Source organism: Lynx canadensis, chromosome A3 (genome assembly GCF_007474595.2).
Source record: "Lynx canadensis isolate LIC74 chromosome A3, mLynCan4.pri.v2, whole genome shotgun sequence".
NCBI classification, from domain to species: Eukaryota; Metazoa; Chordata; class Mammalia; order Carnivora; family Felidae; genus Lynx; species Lynx canadensis.
Genome location: NC_044305.1, coordinates 83,025,536 through 83,037,688, shown reverse-complemented (window position 1 = coordinate 83,037,688; position 12,153 = coordinate 83,025,536). Strand labels below are relative to the sequence as shown.

Below are 12,153 nucleotides of genomic sequence, written 5' to 3'. Positions count from 1 at the left end.
ATTTCAAAAAGTATGTGCAGTTTCAAAGTAGAGGCTGATGGGGATAGTGGATTAGTCATAAATGAGGCTACAAACACTAATCAGAACTATATCATTAAGAACCATTTTAAGTCTTACAAAGAAACCTGGAGATTTTAAATAGGCATAAGGGGAAACAGGGCTTTAGACAGAGGGCAGTGTGATCAAATTTGAATTTTAAAAAGAAACATTTCTCCAGCAACAGTAAGGAGGAAGGCTTCGTGGGGATAAGACAAGCATGGTTGTAGGCAGAAATTTTGGTTGCAGGAAGCTGAAGGACTCTAGATAAATGTAAGATGGCTGGCTAACACAAGTAAAGATGATAGAGGAGATTGGTCATAGATGTCATGAGAAACAGGATAAAGAGATAAAGAGCTGACTGGGAAAACAGAAAAGAAAACTGCTATACACACTGAGATTGGAGACCTTGATTTTTAGCAGCTCCATCTACTCAACAGCCTGGCATGCAAAAGACAGTGGTTCAAGAACCCATGGGTGGGGGGGGGGGATTGTTCCACGTGGCATATATATGATAAAGGGATAATGAGCCCAGGGAATTAAAGAAGCTTTCAAAGGAATGGCTGAAAATGGACCATGGGACCAGGAGGAGTACGACACCATAATCTAAAGGGTAGCCATGGGAGTAGGTAAATAAAGCCAAGTGGAAGGTAAAATTAGGAAATGAAGCAATAAATAAAGGAACTAAGTGACCAGGACATTACTGGGTCATCATGTGAATGATGTTTGCACCCTGGACGATGGGAAATTTTGACTTGGGGATAGAGAGGAAGATTTAGCCAGATACCACTGTCTTCAATGATAAAAAAGGAATGATGCAAAAGAAAAATTTTACATACAACAAAGAGAGCCAGAGCAAACTGGATGGCATGTGCCTCAAAGGAGGAAAAGTGATTATGTATATAATAATGGCAAGATCAGGGGTGCCTGGGTGGCTCAGTCGGTTAAGCATCCAACTTCAGCTCAGGTCATGATCTCACGATGTGTGGATTCGGGTCCCACGTCAGACTCTGTGCTGACAGCTCAGAGCCTGGAACCTGCTTCAGATTCCATGTCTCCCTCTCTCTCAGCCTCTCCCCCCACTCATGTGGCAAGATAATAGTCTAAAAGGGACGCTGAAGGAGTCCAGAAGACACTAATAGTACCTCCTAGACTAGAGTCATGTCTTACAGGGTGGTGGAAACTAGCTGCAGAAGAAGCCATGTGCTCAGGGGAAAGCCAGGTTTTTAGCTCACTAGGAAATGGATTCCAGTTTATGAAAGAGATTGAGAATGTGTAACAAAGAATTTATCCTGGAAGGGGGATTTGAGGAAGCAAAGTAGAAAGGTTTGGAAGAAATGGAACTCCAGACAGGTTGGGTCAATTCACTTTATATCATTTATTCATTCAGCAAATGTTTAAAGTACCATCTAAGTGGTATGCCATGGGCTTGGTGTTGAAGATGTATATATGGAGAAGACATGGACTCCTTCCCCAAGACACTCTTCACCCATTCATCATAAGTTACACTGAAGCTCCCTCCGAACAGCTTTTTCACAACTGCACAGGGGACACTGAGACTACTGGGACATTTCCAAGAGGTGACTGCAGTTCACTGCCACTTTCCTGAGCAAAGACATGACATGAGGTAGGCACTGACTTCAGGAGTCTCCTGCAATGGTTTTAAGGCAATTAGATAAGGTAGCACAACCTGCCACCAACTCTCTGTACCAATGTAAGAGAAGAGGAAAAATCCTATGCCAGGTGTTGCAACTCCTATCTCCACCAAGTCATTTTTTTAAGGTGCCAAGAACTGAGCAAAATGAAGAAGCATTAACCTCACCATCACAGGAGAAATTGTGCTTTGTTCATGTGAACATCTTCTCCACCAGATTAAAAGCTCCTGAGAAGGAGGAGTCAGGTCTTATTTTTTCTGTACTTAACTATGCTTAGCACAATTCCTGGCACATAGTAGACATTCAATAAGTATGTGTTGAGCTGGAATGAACTGAACTGACATTTGTATGATATTTAACAGTTGATCAAGCAGCTTCACATTAATTATTCCAGGGTTATAAAAGACTTTGCAAGATAATCATTCTCATAGCTCCATGTTCTTGAATGTTCCCTACCATTTAGAATCAGCATAACTATTTCTCTCACTTTACAGGTAAGAAAAGTGAGGCTCAAAAGTTAAGTGACTTATCCTGGTTTATAATAAAACTAGCTACTGGTGAACATAGGACTAGAACCTATCAAATCCTGGACAATTTCTAACAGAAAATGCTGTGGTAAACAGGGAATGAATTCTTTGATGGTCACTGAATGTATTATAACAGTACTGGTGGTGCATTATTATAACAGTATTATCACAGTATTAATAGCATAGTAATGCTAATATATGAATATTAACAATAATCAGGAGTGTACTTGTGATGAGCACCAGGTACTGTACATAAGTATATACGTATATACATAAATACTATACATAAGTGTTGAATCACTAAATTGTACACCTGAAACTACTATTACACTGTATGTTAACTAGAATTTAAATAAAAAGTAAAATGAAAAAATAAATTAAAAAATAATCATTTATTGCTTCCTCTATTCTGTATCAGGTTTTACCTTAATAATCTATAATACAAAAATCTATAGGATGTATATCATTATTCCCATTTTATACATAAAGAAACTGAGAATCAGAGATGCTAATTTATTCAAGGTCTGAGAGCAAGAAAGAGATCAATTTCAGCTCCAAACTAAAGTCTACCTGTAGCCAAAGTCTGAATTCTTTCTCCCATTCTATTCTGCCTCACAAATCATCTCAAGTTAGTCCCTGAATGCTATCTTGCCTAACTCTTCATCTTCAGTGTTCTGAAATCCATGGCAACAAAGTTTTGGCAGTTTTGTGATATGAGTGCTGAAAGCCAACCACATTTACTGACCATTATTCATTATTATGTAGGGGAAAAATAAAAAGGTGAACAGAAAACAGAAAGAAAAGATATTCATTCACTCATTCCTTCTGCCTTTCACTGTTTAGTAGACTTCACCATGGGCTGGTCACTATTCTAGGCACTGGGGATGAAGGAGGGAATGAAACAAAATCCTGATCCTCATGGAACATCTATTTCAGCAAGTCCCTATCCTCTCAATCCATAATATCCACAACCAGAAAATAAAAAGTCTCCTCCACTCATACAGAGATGTCCCTACCTCTGCAAATGATGCTCATGCTCTTGGGCCCCCAGTCTTGAAGAAAGGCAGGCCATTTTGTAATCAGAGCCTGCATGAGGATGTCCAAGGGACTGGATTTTTACAGGGCCTAGAAAATGGCACCCACATGGCCACTTGAGAGAATCTGCAGCCATCATTTCCATATATATGGAAATATATATGGAGAGGTATACATATAAGTGAAGAAAGCAGATGGTGAGCAAGCCTCAAAACACCGAGACTGAACCACACATGCTCAAAAGATCCATCGCTCTACTGACTTCAACCTCAAGTTTACCGTTTGCTGAACTAAGGTTTATGCTGGGATTGTACCTCTCAGTCTCAGTCATCAGCAACAGCAAACGGTTGTGTTTCCTTTTAAAAGGATTTTGTAATGTTGCCCACCCTCCTCCCACAAGGGCAGTCCTCTTCATTGCCAAGCCTATTTTTATGGTTCATCTCCAAAACAAGTGCAAAATAGTGCTGGCCTCAGATGAGCCTTCCCTCTTGCTGGCCACTGGAACACCATCTGTGAGTTGAGTAGGAACAGTAAACACTGCAGGTTAAGTAACTCATTACTAATATTTTCCTTGAGCTCTGAAACTTTTTAAACAAACAACAACAACAATTGTATCATAATAACCTTTCAGAGGTTAACAGCCAGCAGGTGGTCCAGCTCAGTTTAAATGCAAACCAGACAGCTGTTTGATTATCAACTGTTGATTCTTATGGAGATCTGGGAAAACTTCTTGCTGAAAAAGGGTCTTCTCTTAAAAATCCCTAATGAAACAACACATAAATGTCAAAATGACAAAAATAAGGAAGTGTGTCATGGACTAAGCATTTTAATGTCCTTTCTGGCTTCCTCCAGAGTGTACTCTGGATCTAGCCACGTTTAATGGCACAGATTCTTAAAGAGGTGGTGCACAGCATGAATTTTTACGACACAAATAAAACTTGGAGAGGGTCACTTTCTCTGCCATAGTCAGTGTCCTCAGCAGATGTGTGGGAGGCTCATCTTTCCAACCAGCCACCCACACCAGTGTTTTACCTGGACCCAGAGGCTATAAGGAGCACACGTGTGAGGATGTAAGGAAACCCTGAGGTGTATAGCATTATCCTGTCTGTCTCCAAGCCATTAAGACATTGCAGGGATTCCCCTGGGAAGTCTTGGCAAAGCTAGAGAAAATTCCAAGGGCTGATAAAATGGTTTGAGAATGGCAGATGAAAAGTTTCTAATCAAAACCTTACATTAGCACCACACAGCCCCATGGATTGATGACTATGACTGTTTTCCTCCCTTGATGATGAAATGGGACAAAAGAAAATCATTCTCTAAATCAGTATTTAATTACTGGTCTATTATATTACAATCAGAAACATTTCAGAAAGCTCAGAAAAAACAAAGTTGAACCTTTTTACACTGAAATCTGCAGGGAATGATGAAATGCAAAACCCTTAGGACTCCAAGGAAAAAAGAGTTATGGAAAGGCAATCACCTTTTTATTTTTAATAAAAGGAACAAAAATGCAAAGTGTAAAAAAAAATTTCACAGCTCCTAGTTTAGTTGTAATAAGTTGGGAGAAAGAGGAGATCACAGAATGTGGAAAAAAAAAAAAAACTTTTTTGTTTAACTCATGTTTGATCAGGTTTTCTGACATGACCTTATAAGCAAGCAGTGGCAAAGAGCCAGATTCCCAGAGACAGGCTAAGAGGTAAAAAGGAAGCACCCAAGATGTTTGGCAGGTCCTTGAAACCTTCTGCTACAGACAGAGGAATATGAAAGTTGTAGTGCTTCATTCTGACAAAATAGAGCGTAAAGCCGTTTGAGGGCTTTCATACCACACTAGATCCAAGCAAAGGCTGCTTCTCAATTCCAGGAGGCCCTGAAGGTGAAACAAGCTATAATTTAAAAAAAAAATTTTTTTAATGTTTATTTTTGAGAGAGAGGGAGAGACAGAGCAAGAGAGCGAGAGTGAGCAGGCAAGGGGGAGAGAGACAGGGAGACACAGAATCTGAAGCAGGCTCCAGGCTCCGAGTTGTCAGCACAGAGCCCAACACAAGGCTCGAACCCATGAACCCTGAAATCATGACCTGAGCTGAAGGTGGACTGACTGAGCCACCCAGGCACCCCAAAACAAACTATAATTTAATAAATATTCATTCCTCAATGAATCAATATATAATACATAATCTTCTAGGCAATCTAGAGCTACAAGTCAAGACAGTTTTGACCATTTGCTGCAGATTTCAATCTCCAAAGAAAAACACATGAAGAACTAACCAGAAGATAAAAACACAAAAGCATGAAAACTCCTTCTCTGCATTTCATTATCATGTTTGTTATACTCATAATTACTATTTAGTTAGGGAGCGTCCAGGAATGCTACATGGGGAACGAGACTTTGAACTTGATCTAAAAGATTGAGAAGGATTTCAATCATGAAGGTTAGTTGATTCCATAGTAAGTTGAGAAGCACAAGGTAAGTGCAGAAAATGAAACCTGATACTGAGTTTACCTAGTACCCATACACATTTCTTCCTATGTTGCTCCTACTCTTTTTAAAACTCTAAATATAAGTAATTAGTACCTGTGTACATATTTTTCATTTTAAAGTGTTTCTAATTTCTAAATATACATACCCAGGTGACTTTCTCTCTGAAACATTTACCTACCCCAGAAGTAAGCTACTGCAGATAACCTACTAGCTACCTATAATTACTAGTAATGTAACCATAACCTTACCTCAAGAGGTTATGCCCAGAAATCCCCATCCTGTACATGCAATATAAATGTACAGGTCAGCGTTCAACCCCCATTGTTATGCCGAGGTGATATTTGCATTTTTGTCATTCCTTTTCAGTACTTTCCTCATAAAGTCTGGTGAGCACCAGGGCTCCATTCAGCTCTGCTCTATTTTTTTTTCCTTTGGTTTGTTTGTTTTCTCTTTTCTTTCCTATCCTCCTGCCTTCTAGCTCCTCCAATTATGTGGCTTAGCTCCTATGGCCCATGGCCAAGAGACAGGCTCTTGTTAAGAATCATCTCTTGAGATTGGAAAGATGATGAGGAAAGTTCTGCTGCTAACCCAGATAAACATACCTTTACTCATTTTTTAGGGTTATCATAACAAAGAACCATAGACTGGGTGGCTTCAACAACAGACATTTTCTCATAATTTGGGAAGCTACAACTGCCAAGATCAAGGTGTTGGCAGGATTGGTTTCTTTTCTCCTTGATTTGTTTTCATATGGTCTATCTTCTGTTTTCATATGGTCTTCCCTCTATGCGTATCTGTATCCTAACTTCCTCCTCTTTTATAGTCCTACCGGATAACTTATTGAAATGCCTCATCTCTAAATACAGTCACATTCTGAGGTACTTGGGGTTAGGACTTTAATATATGAATTTTGCTAGGGACACTATTCAGCTCATAACAGTACCCAAGTCACCAAAATTCTTTAATTATACACTGCCCTCTCTGTAGAGAGTCTTTAGAGAATGCCCTAGGTATTTTTCATTTCCAGAAGGCCATGGGTAGAGACAGGTGCATGCTTGTCAGCCTTCCCCTGGCTACTTCCTATAGAAATCACCAGTTTGTCTCAAGGCCTGATGAATTATCAAAAAAAGCATGAAAGTCTCCACTTGATACCAATGAGGAACTGGAGATTCAGAATGGTCAAGTGATCTGACTAAAATCTTCTTAGACAGTCGAAAGAGAAGGACTTGTTTGTTTGTTTTTTTGACTTCCAACGTAGTGTCTTATAAATAAATGGGTGAAAATAAGGCAACATGTCACCCTTTAGGTTTAATAAAGGAAACAAATTCTAACGTCAATTTCCTAAATATAATTAATCCCCTTAAAAGTCCTAAGTAAGGGTGATAATTTAAGACTGGTTTTGCTGAGTGTTTACCTTCATGGTATTTTCAGGATGGTGAGGAAGGTTCTGCTACTTAAGAATTTAACTACCTTACGTGCAGCAGGATGGCTGGCATTTCACCCTTAGAATACAAGTTCTCTAACTTAATACTTTTCTTTTTTAATTTATCAGTTTTGATTAGTTGTGATGAAAATTCTCAAACAAATATAACAGTAAAGATACTATCTAATGAACCACCATGTGCCCAATCATCCAGCAACAGTATCAGTATAGGGTCAAACTTATTTCATCTCTATTCCACCAACCCTTTCTCCTCTATGGGGAATTTTGAAACAACTCCCCATATCATGTTTAATACTCCAATACACATATCTTTAAAAATATAACCATAACACTTTATCACACCTTAAAAAATAAAATTCATAGAAATTAAATATGAAACTTTTAAAACTTTATATTCAGATTTCTAATAATTCTTAAATAACATCAAATATCTATTTACTATTCACATTTCCCCTATTATCACACAATTTTTTAACAATTTGTTTGAATTATTTCCAAGTAAGTTTCTATGTATCTATTCGTTTTCTATTGCTGCATAAGAAACTATTCCAAATCTTGGTGACTTGAAATAACCATTTATTATTTTGCATGATTCTGTAGGTTGGTTGGGTGATTCTTCTGTTTCACACAGCTCTATTCAGCTGGCATCTTGACTGGGCTGGACTAACCAAGCTTAACTCTCAAGCTGCAGGTCTTGAGGAGAATGTCTGTCTAGAAGGCTGGGACCTCTCTCCCCCCATGCATTCAATCTAGGAGGGTAGATGTGCCTCTTTACATGGTGGCCCCAAGGCAGCAAAAGCAGCTGATGCCAGCCCCCAAAGACTCAGGCCCAGGACAATGTCAATTCTAACATATTCTACGGGTTACTGTAAGTTAAAATCAATCCAGGCTCAAAAGGAGGGGAATAGACCCCATTTCTTAAAAGGAGGACAGGATTATTTAGAGATGGGAGAAATTACTGGTGACCATCTTTGCAGGGAAACAACCACATTCACCCATTGATATTTGATATGGTTTTTTTAAAATCTGTAATATTTGCCAACATTATTCCTTTGGCTAAGAGATCCAGAGGTAATTTGTGATTTACATATTTTATAGTTGTTCTATCAAGAATTTAGGTGCCTCCATTGTCCTTATAAGCTGGATGCAAATGATTTGACTCTTAATTACAAAACTTTAATTCTTTTTGTGTGTGTGGCACATGTTCAGGAAAAAAACACATATAAGTGAAAAGAAAAAAGCTCACACCACACAGAAATAAGCCATTAGGTTTTTGACATATGGATGTATGTATACACATATGCATGCATACATACAATTTGTGATTTAATCCTACCTATGTGAGCTGATACTAAATATACTGCTTTGTAAACATGTTATGTTTAACTTTGCAATATAGAATGAATAAATTTTCATGCATATGTGTAAAACTTTCCAACTAAAAAACAGATCTGCATAATGGGTCAAAACACAAAATCCAGTGAGATGCTGGTAACAAGGACACTACCTAAAAAAAAAAAATTCCACCAGATGATTAAAAGTAAAACAAATGTCAAAGATACATCAGAAAACACAGAAAGAAAGCAGGGGCCAGATTTTAATATCAGACAAAAAAAAAAAAAAGAATTTACGGTCTAGAACACACAGGATGAGAACAGCTGTATGAATGTCTTTGCTTCCAATGCATCATCGCAAACTTGTTTCTTACTCTTCTTATCTCTTTCTTAAGGCTTTCCCACTCATCTACGCCTCTTATTATTTCTTCCAGGTCCAAATGCCTCATGGGAGTGTCCTCTTTAAACCCCAGGCCAGGATGGGTCAGCCCTCCTCTAAGGCTTCCTGTTTCCTGGCTTATACCTTCAGAAGGCTGAGGATTTCCCTCTGCCTCCTGTGGTACATCTTCTGAAGGGCAGTGTGCCTCCACCTTTTGGCATGTTCTGTGGTTTTCCTTCATTTTCTTTTTGCATGTTGAGTATTTTTCTGTTATTTCTTTTGAATAAATTAATCCTAAAAGGATTAGGGCACTTTTGCTCCTTCTCCAGCAATACAGAGCTCCTACAGGGAAACAAGCCCTAGACTATAAACTATGTGATATGTTTCTTAAATCATTTTTAATCTCTAGATTACTCCTCCATATTATTTTCCCTCTTGAAAATTTGTTTAAAAAGTTGTTTGTTCTCTGGAGTTTCCCAAAGTCTAGATTTTGCTGACTGCTTCTTCCTGCATTTTCTAATATGCTCCTCTGTTCCTTTTATTCTCTGAAAATCGGTAGTTAAATCAAAAAGCCTCATCAGATTCTGGTTTCCCCCACCCAAGATGAGCCATGTACCTCCATTAGGAGGAACAAAACCTGGTGTCTCTTTCATTGTGATATTATCAGATACTGATAATCATTATCTAGATCAGGGGTCTGCAAACTACAGCCTATGGACAAAATCCAACCAGTGCACCCTGTTTTTATAAATAAAGTTTTACTGAAACAATCACGTCCATTGCCAATGGCTGCTTCCACACTCCAATGCAGACTTGAATAGTTGCAACAGAGACTATAGGGCCCACAAAGCTTAAAATTCACTATCTGGTCCCTTACAGAAAAAGTTTATTGACTCCTGATCTAGATCCATCCAGATTGCAAAATCATAATTTTCTTTTTTTTACAAAATCATAATTTTCTAATTCTACCATTGCTTCTTTTTTATTAACTGAAACATTCCTGTAAAGAGAAACTTCTTACCAACTCCCTAGTTATCATATAGGAACAGCAGGATACATGCTAGATTGTCTACTTACCAGTTTTTAAAATAAGGTAGTTTCCTAGTATTCTCCAAAGGCAGCCAATGAAGAGTTGAGAGTATTTCTGTATGTGTTTGTGTGTATGTGTTGTTTTAAAGTACCATTATGAACCCGTGGATTTAAACACATTCCCTATGCTTAAATCAATTGCATTCAATTCTTATTAATGCTTAAAATTGTCCCATCTTTTCTAAGTAGTTTATTTAAATTGTCTCCTGAGTCTTTTTAAAATAATCCACATATTACTGGGAGCTTTTATTACTATCTGGTCTAACAAGATGTTCCTGGCTAATCTTGTACATTTCTTTCCCCATACAGGGAATTATCCATTTCTCCAAGGAGATGTCATCCCTTACTAAGAAATGATATTTAGTGAACAGAATCCAGATGCACGGGGTACACACTGATACTGGGGAAATTATTATTTCCAAGTCTTTTTTGAAAACAGAGCTTGAAAATGTCTTTTTTTTTTTTTTTTAAAGAAAGAATACTATGAATTTATACTGATTCTTCTGATTCAAATTCAGGATTTTGGGATTTTTACTTTATCTCCTTGATCTTATACCTTTAGCTTTTTTTTAACTACTATGAAAATGTTAATTTTAAACAAACCAAAATAATACTCACTTAAATTATCCCATATACAGGAAAGGAATATAAGCACTATCATCAATAATATGATTACCAAAAATTTTCAGCTTTTTGTGTGTGTGGTTATTTTTTCTATTGGAATATATTCCACTGGGGTTATCCAATCAAATCACCCTGTTAGAAAGTTAAACGTTTGTTTTTGATGAAAAAGGACATTTTGACATGACTGTTTCAAAACAACTCAAATTACTGAGGCATTGTTTTTATTACCAAGTAATATTTGCAACAGAAACCTTGGTTCCCCACCCAATCTCTGAACCACACCCCCAGACAGGATAAAGGGTGGGATGAGGCTCAGAAATGAGGTGTGTCCATTGCATACATTACGAAAAACAAAAACAAAACAATGTCTTAAGAGGAAAAAACATATTCTTTCATTTTATTTTTTTAAAGTACAGATTCCCTAAAAGGAGTAATAATCCAAACTATTACTAGTAATTTACCCTTTCATATTAATGGGCTCTGCTAGGAACAGGGGAAGAAGTGTGAAGTCACTACCTAACCAAGGAAAGGGGAGTCAAAGAAGAAGGTGACGGAAAAGGGGGAAAATGTGAAGATTCTCAGAATACAACTCAAAAACATTTATTTCAGTGCTGAATCACTGAACTGTATACCTGAAACTAGTATTACACTGTATGTTAACTATACTGGTATTTAAACAAAAACTTAAAAAAAAACCTGTTTCTTTCTTCCTACTTTTCCCAAGGTTCACCATCAGGAGACAACCAGATAGAGTGGGGGTAGTCAGCATCCTCAAGCTTCCTTTAAATTACCAAATTGCTTTTGAGAGGCCTGACTTCTCTCTTCATGGGTACCTTTCTGTTCCTTCTTCACACATGATCTTAGCCAAAAGGCCGAGAAGCGATGCATTTCTGTTCCTTCTTATTTCCTCCCTTTGTCAGCAACTAGACCCCAACACCTGACCTTTATTGCCCACCTGCTTCTATTCATCAACCTTTGTCCCTCATTTTTCCTTAAACTCTTCTTTCCAGCTAATCCCTTAAGTCAGGCAAATGAAAAGCGAAACTACCCCTCCAGTGATAGTGACCTCCAACTGGCCCAGACCAGTTTAACCCCTGACTGAGGCCTACAGTGACAGACCAGGGAATGACCTCTAGAATGACAGACAACTTCCTTTACCTCATTATAATACTAAAGTCCCTGCCCAACGAGGAGCACAAGCCCCATTCATAGAACACAATGTATGCATAGGCATGCTGCCTCAAGGCTCATGCCAAACCCTATGCCACCTCTACATACAATGGCAGGGCTTCCCTATTTAGATATTCATCCTAACCTAAATAAAAGGAACCCATCCACCCTTGCTCAGAGAGTCAAAGCTTTGGAAACAATTCCCCCATGATCTCCTTATTTGCTGCAAATAAAGTTTTCTTTGTGAGGCAACTCAATCTGGTGCAATTTCTGACTCACCAAGCAGTGAACTCCTGTTGGTTTCGTTACACCTTCCCCTGTCCCCCTTTCTTCTCCACTATGCTTTAAGCCTGGATTTGGCAAACTATAACCAACAGCCAA

The 12,153-nt window shown here is 38.2% G+C and overlaps 1 pseudogene; it reads right to left on the bottom strand.

Annotated features, from left to right (window-relative positions):
• Positions 1 to 8,803: 8,803 nt before the first annotated feature.
• LOC115509725 lies at positions 8,804 to 9,143 on the bottom strand (annotated as a pseudogene).
• Positions 9,144 to 12,153: the final 3,010 nt, after the last annotated feature.